The following is a 12,872-nucleotide window of genomic DNA, read 5'->3' as shown; positions in this document are numbered from 1 at the left end:
ACACACACGCACGCTCATACACACATACACGTTCACACACATGCACACACGAGCCTTTACACACATACATACACGCCAACGTGCATACACACAGGTCTACGCACACACACAAGCCTACATATACACATATACAACTACATACACGTAACTACTCAAGAGGAGGGGCAGGCATGAAGGGACAGTAGCTGTTTCTAGAAACAAGTGAGTAGGGTAGTAACCAATGAGTAGGGTCCAGTCGCAACTCGTGATTGCGAAAAACAAAATTTGAATTCAAAATTTCAGAGTTAAAATTATCATTATTACTATTATTATTATTAATAATATTATTATTATTTATTTATTTATTTTATTTATTTATTTATTTATTTTGAGCAAGCACATTGCTTATTGTTCTCACTTGACTGTTTTGATGTCCTATGATTTTATTTCCCCCCCCCCTGCCTCCCTCTGCAGCACCACCGACGACAGGCCCCTCCCGATGCTGCTCCTCTAGCGAAAACCGTCTCCAGGTTCGTCCATATCCTACATACACACGCATACATATACATAAACACACACACACACATACACACACTCATGCCAGCACACAGGCACAAACACACGCATATACACACACACATGCATGCACACAGACACAAAAACACGCATACATACACACACTCATGCCCACATACTCATGCCTGCACACAGACACAAACACACACACGCATACATACACACACACACACACACACACCTCTGCACAAACACACACCCTTTCCAAAACACACACTTATTTTATTTATTTATTTATTTATTGAGCAATCAGAATTACTTGATGTTTTACGAGGCCTATGTCCTACCCTTTTTGAGGTTCGCGTGCTGGCGCCTCACCTGGGCGTCACCGGTAACGGTGACTCCTCCGGTTCTTCGCCCTCATCCATATCCCCAGAAATCAACTTTATTAATACTCGACCCTTTCGACTTCACACAATCTTCTTAGACCAAATCAGCATATCCAACTCACAACATCCAGCATCCAGCACACAACATCTAGCGTCCAGTCTCCGGCGTTAATTTGAATTGTCACATCTTTGAATTCAAATTTGTTTTTCGCAATCACGAATTGCGATAGGATCCATTTATAGCAACAAGAAACCCAACGAGTAAGTTCCTATCGCCATTCATGATTGCGGAAAACATAAGTTGAATTCAAGATGTCAAAATTCAAATTGATGCCGGGGGTTGGCTGCTTGATGTAGTGTGCTGGAATATAGACTTTTTTTTTTTTCTTTGAAGTCAAAGGTACCAAAAGATATGATAAAGATCTGTGCCAAGTTAACCCTTTGGTTAAAAGAACCGAAAAATCCTGCTTGCATGGAACGAAAAGTCACTCATTAGAGATATTTTCGAATCACGATGAGACAATTCCCTATGCCAGAGAAAAAATCGAATCACTGCATTGAGAAATTTCGACCTTCCCCTTAACAGATGGGGAGAGTCATTCAAAGGAGATATTACTCAACCGCAGGTTGCAGTGAAAACGGGTATTGTCAAAAAACCCTACTCCTTGCTTGAAGCCGGTTCTTTTCACTTTCTATTTAAACTAACCCTAAACAATTGTAAGCTTTATCCCACTGCAACTTACGTTTCGTTTCTTGTTTCATCTAAAAATAAAATATTGATTTCAAAACCTGCATAGCCAGAAAAAAATTTCACCGGCCTTCTTTTCTATCGCAAAAAATTAAAAATTCTAAGTTTTTTGCCCTCTCCACTGGCGCGACTCTGTTCTAAGAGATAAGAATTGTGAGGATTATAAAACTGGAGCATCCTTTAATTTACATAAGTAAGTAATCTTGTTAGTTTTTCTCATGCTGTCATGCGCCCCGAATTTAATTATTTGGGAGGGTGAAAATTCTCAATTTGCCGAATTTAACTCCAAATTTTACCGAATGATAAAATAGTAATATGCACACACAAGTACATCGAATGTAAAGGAACATTTGGGAATTTATAAATTGCAACATTGAAATTATGTCTCCAAAGGTGCCGAATCATCAGACAAAATTGCTGAATGAGGAATTTTTTGGAAGGTCACAGTGACCTCTCGTGACCTACCAGCAGGAACTGCAGGCAGGAATGTTTTTAAAACCGAGCTTCTTAAAGAAACAAATGAATGATACAGCTTTTAAAGAATACCTCAACGTCTCATCTTGTGTAGTAAGTTTATATTAGAGATGAAAATTTCATTCCCAATTGAGAAGAGTATATACAAACACTCTAAAAACAACAATTTCAAAACTCACAAAAAAGTACTCAAATTTGAACATATCGCAGAGTTAAAATGACCGACTATGTAGTATTCAAATTTGAAACATTCAAATACTTGAAATACACCGCCAGCTCAGTCATTTCCAGCCGAGGACTGCAGTTTCGTGCTTATTAGCACTCATCAACCCGGCATAGGAAAGTGACTGAACTGAGACCGGAGATGGAAAAATTTCATGTATTTCTGTTTTAGCCCTGGCTAATGGGCGGTAGTTTATTGAATATATTCAAATACTCATCAAATACTCAAATCAACATGTGCTCATTTTTGAGTAAGTAATCATTTCAAAATTGAGTATTAACCGAATTATATAGTCATTTTTGAGCATGAAACAATTTAGCACACAATTTGAAAACATTAGGACTCATATTTGAAACAAAAGGTTTTAAGAGAATTCGAAAGTATGAATGTACTCATTTTTGAAGAGTTCATTTTTCTCTGTGAAGCGAACGCCAATGAATCAACTTTCGCTTCACCAACATCATAGAACTGCTCGTAAGGTCTAAGTTACGATCCAGTAAAAAAGAAAAAACTATTGTTTTTGTCCAAAGAATCCATTCTGGTCAGAGACGATAGAATAATCCATTAAGCAAGGTTGACCTTCACCGTTTTTGAATTCCACTTGCATTTAAGAAAGGATTATTACACAAGCGCATTCATTCACGGCACAGCGGGCTGATGAATTCCCTTCATTAGAAACACAAAATAAGTAAGTAGATGTGCTTCCGTTGAGAGGTAGCGTCAAGTTTCTTCTGCGCCCACAGATATTATTCTAATGAAGATTCGTGGTGTCATTTCTCGATTTTCTTTGCTTCCTTTGAGTTCAATGAGTTTGAAAATGACGAACATGAATGACACGGCGAACTGATTTGGGGACTGGGAGGGGAGGGGGGGGGGGGTCAATCACAAAAGAAAATGTTGAATGCAAGGAATCCAGCTTCTGGTCTTGGTGGATCATTATTAAAATATGAGCACAGAAATCGGAAGCGGTGGGGGTCATGTGTGTGCAGGGTTTCCTTGAAATGAAGTAGAGGCGGGAGGAATTGAGTCGCCCCGAACTTAACTTATTTGGAGGCAGAAAATTATTCGGCAAATCAAAAGTTTTCAATGATTTGCCCTCGCCACGGGCAGCAAATTTACCATATTTCTGTGTTGTTTTCGTTGAAACTCGATGTAAAACGTGAAGAAAGGAGCGTATGGGCGACAGTTTAAAGATTTGCCTCCGGCTTAGAAAGGTCGAAGATCCGGTGCTGTGTTTACGCAATGTTTTGGTATGAGCAAAAAGTTCCAAAAATAATGAAATATTACCCGTCGTAAACTGTATTTTTCAACAACAGTATTATTCAACTTTACTATGCGTTTTTTTTTTTTTTTTTTGAAACCTTTCAAGGATTTTTGAAGTGAAAACTTCTTTTGGCTCGTTGAGCATCTTTGAGGTGGGGGAAAATCATTCATTTGGCGACACCGTCACCTCACCGACATTTGGAACACAGCGCATGCGCGGCTTCTCTCAGTTCCGAGGGAGGAGAGCTCAGCGACCCAATTGACAAGGGGCCCGCCTTGGCTCTCGGCGGCCCTGAAGGGTTAGCAAGACTACGGAACTGGTATGTCAGCCTTTGGAGGAGGCCCAGTTTGAATTGAAGTAGTGCATAATAGAGTAAAATCAGATAAATGGGAGGGGATGACAAAACTGACATGAGCCCAGCCTGATCTCTCTGCTGTCAGTTGAGATTAATTGCCTCCCTTCCTCTCTCCGGTCCTGAAAACTTATGATGTTAAATTTTTGTTGTTTTCTGATAAAATTTGCAATGCGAATACACCCTTTGCTGCCTCCCCGCCGGAAAAATTTCAAATGAGGGCCTTTGGCGTGTCGCAGTTCATCCCGCTATGACAGCACCCTCGATGCACCGCATTTTTCGTTGCATCTTTTTCGAATGATATCGAAACAAAAACATTCCTTCGCAGTTCTACGAGGAGAAACTGTCTGAGCGCGTGTCATAAATTGCTTTTCCTGAAAAGAATACAACAAAGCTCGACTTTTGTTTTTTAACTAGAGGACAAAGGGGATTGATTTACGAATAGAGCCATTTCTTTTTCTTGTCAGCGGGACGAGAAAATACAACGGGCAATGTGATGACATGGCTGTTCGCTCTTTTGGGTCAAGGCGGATGAAGTATAACATTTACTTTCAATTGTATTTATTTGATCCAGCTGTTTTTACACAACATTTTTAAACATCACTATAAAAACCCAGTGTTTGCAAAGAGGGGTTTGATATTCAAACCTTTTTATAGCTTGGCATATTTTAGATACATTATGTATTTGGTTTACATATTAAAAAAAAAAAAAAACAGCCCAGAACAAAGCAGCCATAACCAAGAGGCAAGGGCATCCCGAACTTAATTTTGAAGTGGGCGAAAATTCTCAACTTGCTGAATGGAACTCCAAGTTTTGACGAATGATGATAATTTTGGCGAATGGAACTCCAAATTTTGCCGAATAATGATAATTTTGGCGAATGGAACTTCAAATTTTGCAGAAGGTTGATAATGTTTCCGAATCGGCGGACAAAATTTGCCAAATAAGGAAATTTTAAAGAGGCCACAGTGACCTCCCGTGGTCTTGTGACCTTCCGTCGGGGCAGTGGCTTAGCAACATCAAAACTGAGTGTGGACAACTGAATTTTGCGAGACCCCTGATTATAACTAAAAATTACATTTATTGGTGCGGAAAATAATTTTATTCATTTATTTACTTTGTATGCCAATACAGGAAATGCTTAAGCTTGTAAGGGCTTGAAAGGAACTTAAATCTCCAATGTTGACCCATAATTAACATCTTTCTTTGCTTCTCGAAAAACAAAAATTAATTTCTTAAGATCCATTCTACAATCTTATCTCTGCAGTCGTACGTTTCGAGTTTTTAAATATTTTATTTAAAAACTCGAAATTTTCCTCATCTAGATCGATCATAAGTGAAAGAACCAATGGCTGGCTGTTAGTTACTAGATTATTATGCATTAGCACGACAAAACTTACACTAATGAAATGTTCTGCTTTTAGTCTAACTAAAGTAATCTTTAATTATTGTATCTTAATCTAGTTAGCCGCTTTAGCAAATAAAAATAATACAGCAGACAGCCTATCCTGACCCCAAGACACTTTTCAATTAAAATGCCTCAACCTCAAAGCCGAATACGTGTTCAATGAATAATTTAAATAGTAGGGTAGATCGGAGCACGTTTACGCATGGGGCACATTTACGCAGTGCCCTTTTTACTTTCTTCTATATTTAATATATAGAAGAAAGTATTGGATTCGGGCAAATTTTCGAATTTCGAATTTTGACGGATTCGAACGTTTTGAGGTGTGCTGAGTTCATTTCGACTATTTTTGGAAAATGTCTGTCTGTCTGTGTGTGTGTGTGTGTGTGTATGTATGTATGTGTGTGTGTATGTATGTGTGTCACGTCTGTGTGTGACCAGTTTTTTGTGGCCGCTCTACAACAAAAACTACCGCATGAAATCGAACGAAATTTGGTACACATATGTGCCCCTATGTGAACTTGTGCCCATTAGTTTTTGGCGCGAATTCCTCCAAGGGGGGTGGAGCAATGGGACGTTTTTCGAGTTACGCGTGCTTGCTATTCCTCAGGAAGTAACTGGCGGAATCAAACAAAATTTGGTCCATATGTTGGTATTAACAGGAACAGGTGCTGATTCAATTTTGGTGTCAATAACTCAAACGGGGGTTGAGCTATAGAACGTTTTTTGTCGTCAATTGTGACTGCTGTATCTCAAGAAATAATGAACGGAATGAAAGAAAAATTTATCGGCAAGTAGCCCTTAGTGGGTATAAGAACTGATTTTATTTTTGTGTCAACAGCTAAAAAGGGGGTAGCGCAATCACCCGTTCTTTTTTTCCATTTTGAGTGCCCTATCTCAAGAAGTAATGCTACGTTCTGGTTGAAATTTGGAATATATGTGAATCCATATGTAAACAGGCTTTGGTTCAATTTTGACGCCGATCGCTCCAAGAGGTGTTGATTTTTTTTTTTTTTTTTTTTGCGAATAAAAAAAATATTTTTATTAATGCAACAATAAGAAAGATAAATCGTAATAGATTGTCGTCTGCGTATTTCTCGTGATTTTAATTGTATGAAAATGATAGGAAATATTATCTCAATGATTTAAAATTTTTAACTGTTGCCATCTTATGTTTGTTAACAAATAAAATATTTGTAATTAATTCAAGCAAGGCTTTTAAAATAACTTTCAATTTTCGCTCTTTGCTTTGCTTTTTCAATAATTCAGACATTGGGATAGTCGTCAAGTTTTTGCATGTGTAATTTTGTTTCTGTTAGGAATATTGCTTCCTCGTCAAGCATGGGGAGGGATCAGAAAAAAAAATATATAGAAGAAAGTTTCGTGATGGCCACAACATACTAGTTGGAAAATGTCTGTCTGTCTGTGTGTGTGTGTGTATGTGTGTGTGTATGTATGTGTGTCACGTCTGTGTGTGACCAGTTTTTTGTGGCCGCTCTACAACAAAAACTACCGCATGAAATCGAACGAAATTTAGTACACATATGTGCCCCTATGTGAACTTGTGCCCATTAGTTTTTGGCGCGAATTCCTCCAAGGGGGGTGGAGCAATGGGACGTTTTTCGAGTTACGCGTGCTTGCTATTCCTCAGGAAGTAACTGGCGAAATCAAACAAAATTTGGTCCATATGTTGGTATTAACAGGAACAGGTGCTGATTCAATTTTGGTGTCAATAACTCAAACGGGGGTTGAGCTATAGAACGTTTTTTGTCGTCAATTGTGACTGCTGTATCTCAAGAAATAATGAACGGAATGAAAGAAAAATTTATCGGCAAGTAGCCCTTAGTGGGTATAAGAACTGATTTTATTTTTGTGTCAACAGCTAAAAAGGGGGTAGCGCAATCACCCGTTCTTTTTTTCCATTTTGAGTGCCCTATCTCAAGAAGTAATGCTACGTTCTGGTTGAAATTTGGAATATATGTGAATCCATATGTAAACAGGCTTTGGTTCAATTTTGACGCCGATCGCTCCAAGAGGTGTTGATTTTTTTTTTTTTTTTTTTGCGAATAAAAATAGTTTTATTAATGCAACAATAAGAAAGATAAATCGTAATAGATCGTCTCGTATTTCTCGTGATTTTAATTGTATGGAAATGATCGGAAATATTATCTCAATGATTTAAAATTTTTAACTGTTGCCATCTTATGTTTGTTAATAAATAAAATATTTGTAATTAATTCAAGTAAGGCTTTTAAAGTAACTTTCAATTTTCGCTCTTTGTTTTGTTTTTACAATAATTCAGACATTGGGATGGTCGTCAAGTTTTTGCATGTGTCATTTTGTTTTTGTTAGGAATATTGCTTCCTCGTCAAGCATGGGGAGGGATCAGAAAAAGGAAAAATATAGAAGAAAGTTTCGTGATGGCCACAACATACTAGTTTCAAAACGAATTATAACTGGAGGGTCAACAGTCATAACAGATTGATGCTATGCTTGCATAAGTTTTTAAGCATCAGTCGAGCTTCGGTCTAGCATGCAGAAATAATAATCTGTTTTTTACCAAGTTGGGTAAGTTTTGTGTTGAACGCTTTGGAAGAGCATTTTGTGAATAAATAATAGTTAAAAAAGAACAAACACATAAAAATTAGCAGAATTTTAACCTTTATTGAGATTTGTACTTGTATGAACTGAAGTGTTATAATTTTTTTTTTTTCACGTTAAATCCAAACTTGGCAAGTTTATGCGTCGACGTCGGAGCACCTTCACGCACGTTCTTACGGTGTTTTTACTTCCAAACGTGACCTGACGCTTTTTTCGCTCCGAACTGTCTCAAACCTTTTTAGTACTTTCAGGCTCTTTAGTTTTAAAAATAGCCATTTATTTTTTAATTGAGTTACAGATTTGTATCTTGTAGGTTACAATCATGTAGTGCTGTCTTCATGCCCATTCAGCTTTTACTTTACACACTATTCAGTCTGCAATAAATGTGCTTTATTTTAACGATATTAAGACATTAATTCGCGCAAGAATCTAGTCTAGTCAATATGAATAGAAAAGGGGAGCCCCATCTAGCTCTGAACCCTGCCCGACTGGCACTCAGAAATAAAGACTAAAGGCAATTTATTGTTTTGAAAATAAAGTTTGTAAAGAATAAAAAGCATCTAGGGAAACTTTTTCAGGTGTATACGCAGGTTAAAATTTGACTCAACTTAATATATAAGAATTCAACCAGTGCAAATGAGAGGCCATGTCGGCCTAGCCGAATGCTAAGGGCCGACCCTTGGAAGAGTCCGAGTGTCCGAGTCGGAATCGGAATTATTTAATTTTGTTTTATGTAGGGAGGGGGCCCGGCGACCAAATTTGACTAGGGAATTCGTATTGGTTCTCGCCAACCCTGAATTTAAACATAATATAATCATTGAAAAAAATGATCTTTTCGAGCGTAAAATTGAGGATTTTCTCATAAACTGCAACGTTATACGTTTGTGAGGAATGGTGCGTTGCATCCTACCGCATAAATGCTAAAGGAGATTAAAAACACGGCATAGGATATATCGTATTTACCCCGAATTATCCGGCCTGCCGCAAAATTCGGGGGTCACCAAATTTTCAATAACACTTGCCTGGTCCTTTCCAACATGCCGGAAAAATCGAGGTTAGGAAATAAAAATTAATACTGTAAAAATATATGTTCAGCTTAAAAATGAGTATAAGTTTCTATACATAATCTTATTAGTATTAATAAACAGCTTAATTTTGTAAAAAATATTTAATAACAATGTCATTTGTTATTTTAGCAAGCAAAATATTGTTTAATAACAAATAATTTTATAAAAATCAAATTAAAGCTAAGTAAGCAAACATTTAAGCAGTAAGTTACCCCCCCCCCCCCATAAACCAATGCTAAAGAATTTACCATAGCTGTTCAATAAATAAAAATTAAACTTATCTCTCTAAAGGGAACCTAAAATAATTTGACAAGAAACATCCAACGTTGTTTAGCACAAATAAACAGATTACAGAATACACGTGTTTCAGGGTTTCAAGGAACCCTTTTTCAATTCAAAGGTGTGAACTTCTAGATGTAAAAGCATCAAGTAAAAGCCTGTAGAGTAGCAGTCGAATTATTATTGAAAAGTTTTTATATAATAATAATATAATTCAATAATAATTAGATGCAGCAGTAACGATGATTGTTTCTGAATTGATTACTTTATTGGCAAATAATTAAATCCATTAATAACAAGCACACAGATTTTTTTTTTTTTTTTTTTTTTGAAAGAAGGTTACTTTCGGTATTTATTTATTTTTTTCCTTATTGTGGTTTGCTTTCTGATTGGAACTGAATGGGGAAATTTACTTGTTTCGTTGCAAAATAAACCTCAAACTATCCGGCATGCCGGAAAATTCGAATTTCCCGGCATGCTGGTCCTCCTCGCTATTCTCTGGCATGCTGGATAATGCGGCGTAATACGGTATTGTAAAATAGTACAAATGTGTTAAAAGGAGAGTTAATTTATAAAAGAAAGAGAAAAGAATGTTACAGAAGAAAATTACAGGGTTGACTGCAATTTTCACAGATCGACCACGTACTAAAACTAGCCGTCCGGGAGTGTCTTTAGAACAGTGGCAGATTTACAGATTGGGGGGGGGGGCGTCTATCACAGAACAATGAAAACACTTATCCTTTGCATTTTTATATCCCCGTGACATGGTAAATCCGCCACTGGAGTAGACGATCGTCTTTTTTTCGACGGCCAACTTTCAAAGTTATGATGACAAAATGACTCGATTCTTTTTTTTTTTTAGAAGAGTGGCAAACTTTCTAAAATAACCCAGGTGATTGAAATGCCATGGATCTTGGCACTTATTCTCATAAAATATTCCAGTGATTTTAACTCAGACAGAGTAAATTTTCACTCCTTCCCAGTTTCGAAAACGCACTTTTCTTACAGAAGTAAATTTAATTCCTTTTGCGAAGCGATTATTTTCACTCCTTTTGGTAAGTTACTTTCACTTTTTTAAGACTCAATCGATGTACTAAATGAGTAGTAGCATTCCGTTTTGAAAAGCCGATATTTTTTTTTTAGACCAAAATGGGATCTTTTCAGAAATTTCAAAAGTATTTTTTTCTGAAAGAGCATGCTTTAAAACATAGGATCTGACCACTTTTTAAATAATTCGACTAAGTTTAATATTTAAAAATATATATTTTAATCGGTGCGCATTTATCATTCTGCAGATGACATCAAAAATGATGAAATTACATTCACTGATGCCATTCGCAGATAACAGTATTCAATTTGGTTCTTTACTCACATGTGTTGCCAACGGCAACAATATGGTTGATGGCAAGCGTAGAGCGCAATATTTAATTCGCTTCTTGATTATCGTAACGTGGAAAGGCGATAGACAGATGCGCCAAAGTACATCATGTGTGACGTCATAAAAACCACGCCTTATTTTCAAAATCGGACATTGTAAAAAATTAATTAAAAACTAATCGTTGGGAATATGAAAGTTTTTTTCGCTCTGTATGTGTGTGTTTTTTTTTTTTTTTTTTTTCTGCTTATTCTATCAATTTCAGCGACTAAAAGTAGTACTTTTGAGTAGAGGAAACAACCCCATTGGTAGAATGATTTCACTCTCATTCGGAGAAACTTTTTTTAAAACGTATTTCCAGAAAAAGGTGCCAATTTTAAAAATATAAATTGGTTTATAATATATTTTTTTTCTTTTTCTTAAAAAACATTTCCTGTGTACTTGGATCTAAAACTGTTTTTAAAAATTTTACTTTATTTAAAATAAAATACTTCAATTTTTAACACAAGAAAAAAATCTTATGACATAAACACATAACATTTAGTAATCTTATAGTAAATAATAATTGGTACGGAGTTATTGATATTATGTTATTTTTTACAAAAGGAAAAAAATGTCAGAACTTACATAAAAAAACACATAATAATTACTTTTTTTAATGTCATGCATCTCTGAATCTATAGACTGGAATAAAATGAAATAAGAAACACATACGGTTCAAAATAAATAGACTTAAAACTTTGAAACGATATATATTCCTGGTGTGCCTTTAACATTAATATTTTAAAAATTACATCAATCCAAATTAATAAAAAACAATAATGATACGTATGAAAGTTGGTTACACACATAAACATATTTGATTGATTTAAAAATACAATAGTACACACACACACACGCACAAAAAAAAAAGGAAAGAAAAAGAAACAAAGAAAGAAATACTAAAAATAATTTTTGCTCCAATTATTCAATTTTCGTTCTTCAAAAGCAAATCTTGATGGTTTGAAGCGAAATTACTAGACTATTTAAATTAATTAAAACACGTTTTGCGTGAATCTTCCAGTACTTTACTTTAAAATATATCACGGGACCTCATCGTTGCTTTTAAGAAATGAATGCTTCACTCTCTCTCTCTCTCTCTCTCTACGTTTTATCTATTCTCAATTGACATTATCACAGTAAAAAATTTCATTACAAAAAACAGAGCTGACTTTCTTATTGCCCTTCGGCAAACGGGCTAAATATTTATTTTAGTTCTCGCTCAACAATAGGTTAAAATAAGTATTAATCATTTGGGAGATGTAACCTTCCACTGTTTAAAGTAATTAATCAATTAACAAAAACATTTCCGATTCAATCCATCGCGCTTCGAGAAACCATGCTTGCCACAACTTAATTACACACAAAAAATTTGATCAAAATCAGTCCAGCCGTTTAAAAGCCGCACAGTGACAAATGTCCGCACAGAACATTTTTATATATTAAGATAGATGGTACAATAAGCAGATGACAAAACAGTTGTGACATGTAGACATAACTCCTTTATTATGTTAGGCAAGGGTACATATTACTTTTCATACGGTCTACTGACAGGAGGACAATGACCAGATTCGAACTGTGAGGGGGGAGACTATTTCATTAAGCTCTTGATACGTTTAGTTATATCACTTTATCGGTATATATCCATAGGCAACAAGCTCAAGATAGATTAAATATTTTAATTTTCAAAAACACATTGAAAATACACAAAAAACAAGTCCTGACCGCATTTGTAGAATGGGGTCGTTTCCAAAATTTTAAAAGTATTTTTTTTCTGAAAGAGCATGCTTTTAAGCATGCTAGGATCTGACCATTTTTTTAAATAATTTGTTTAAGTTTAATATTTTTAAAAAAATTACTTAAATCGGTGCGCTTTCATTCTTTAAGCTTCTGCCGATGACATTACAAATGATGATATGCCATTCACAGAGCAAAATATTTAATTCTCATCTTTACTCACGTGTATTGGCAACGATATGGTTGATAACAAGACTCGACGTTAAATCCCGGTTATCACAAATTTGCCATTTCAACTGCGCTTGCGCGCGGACTTTGCTGATTTCGAAACTCTTGCTCAAATTAATGGAAAACATTTAAATTTGTTAATATAAGATAAGAACAGATAAAAATTAGAAATTACAAAGCTGTCTTTGATTTAGT

The sequence above is a fragment of the Uloborus diversus genome, chromosome 4 (assembly GCF_026930045.1).
Source record: "Uloborus diversus isolate 005 chromosome 4, Udiv.v.3.1, whole genome shotgun sequence".
Classification (NCBI taxonomy): domain Eukaryota; kingdom Metazoa; phylum Arthropoda; class Arachnida; order Araneae; family Uloboridae; genus Uloborus; species Uloborus diversus.
This window is presented reverse-complemented; position numbering follows the sequence as displayed.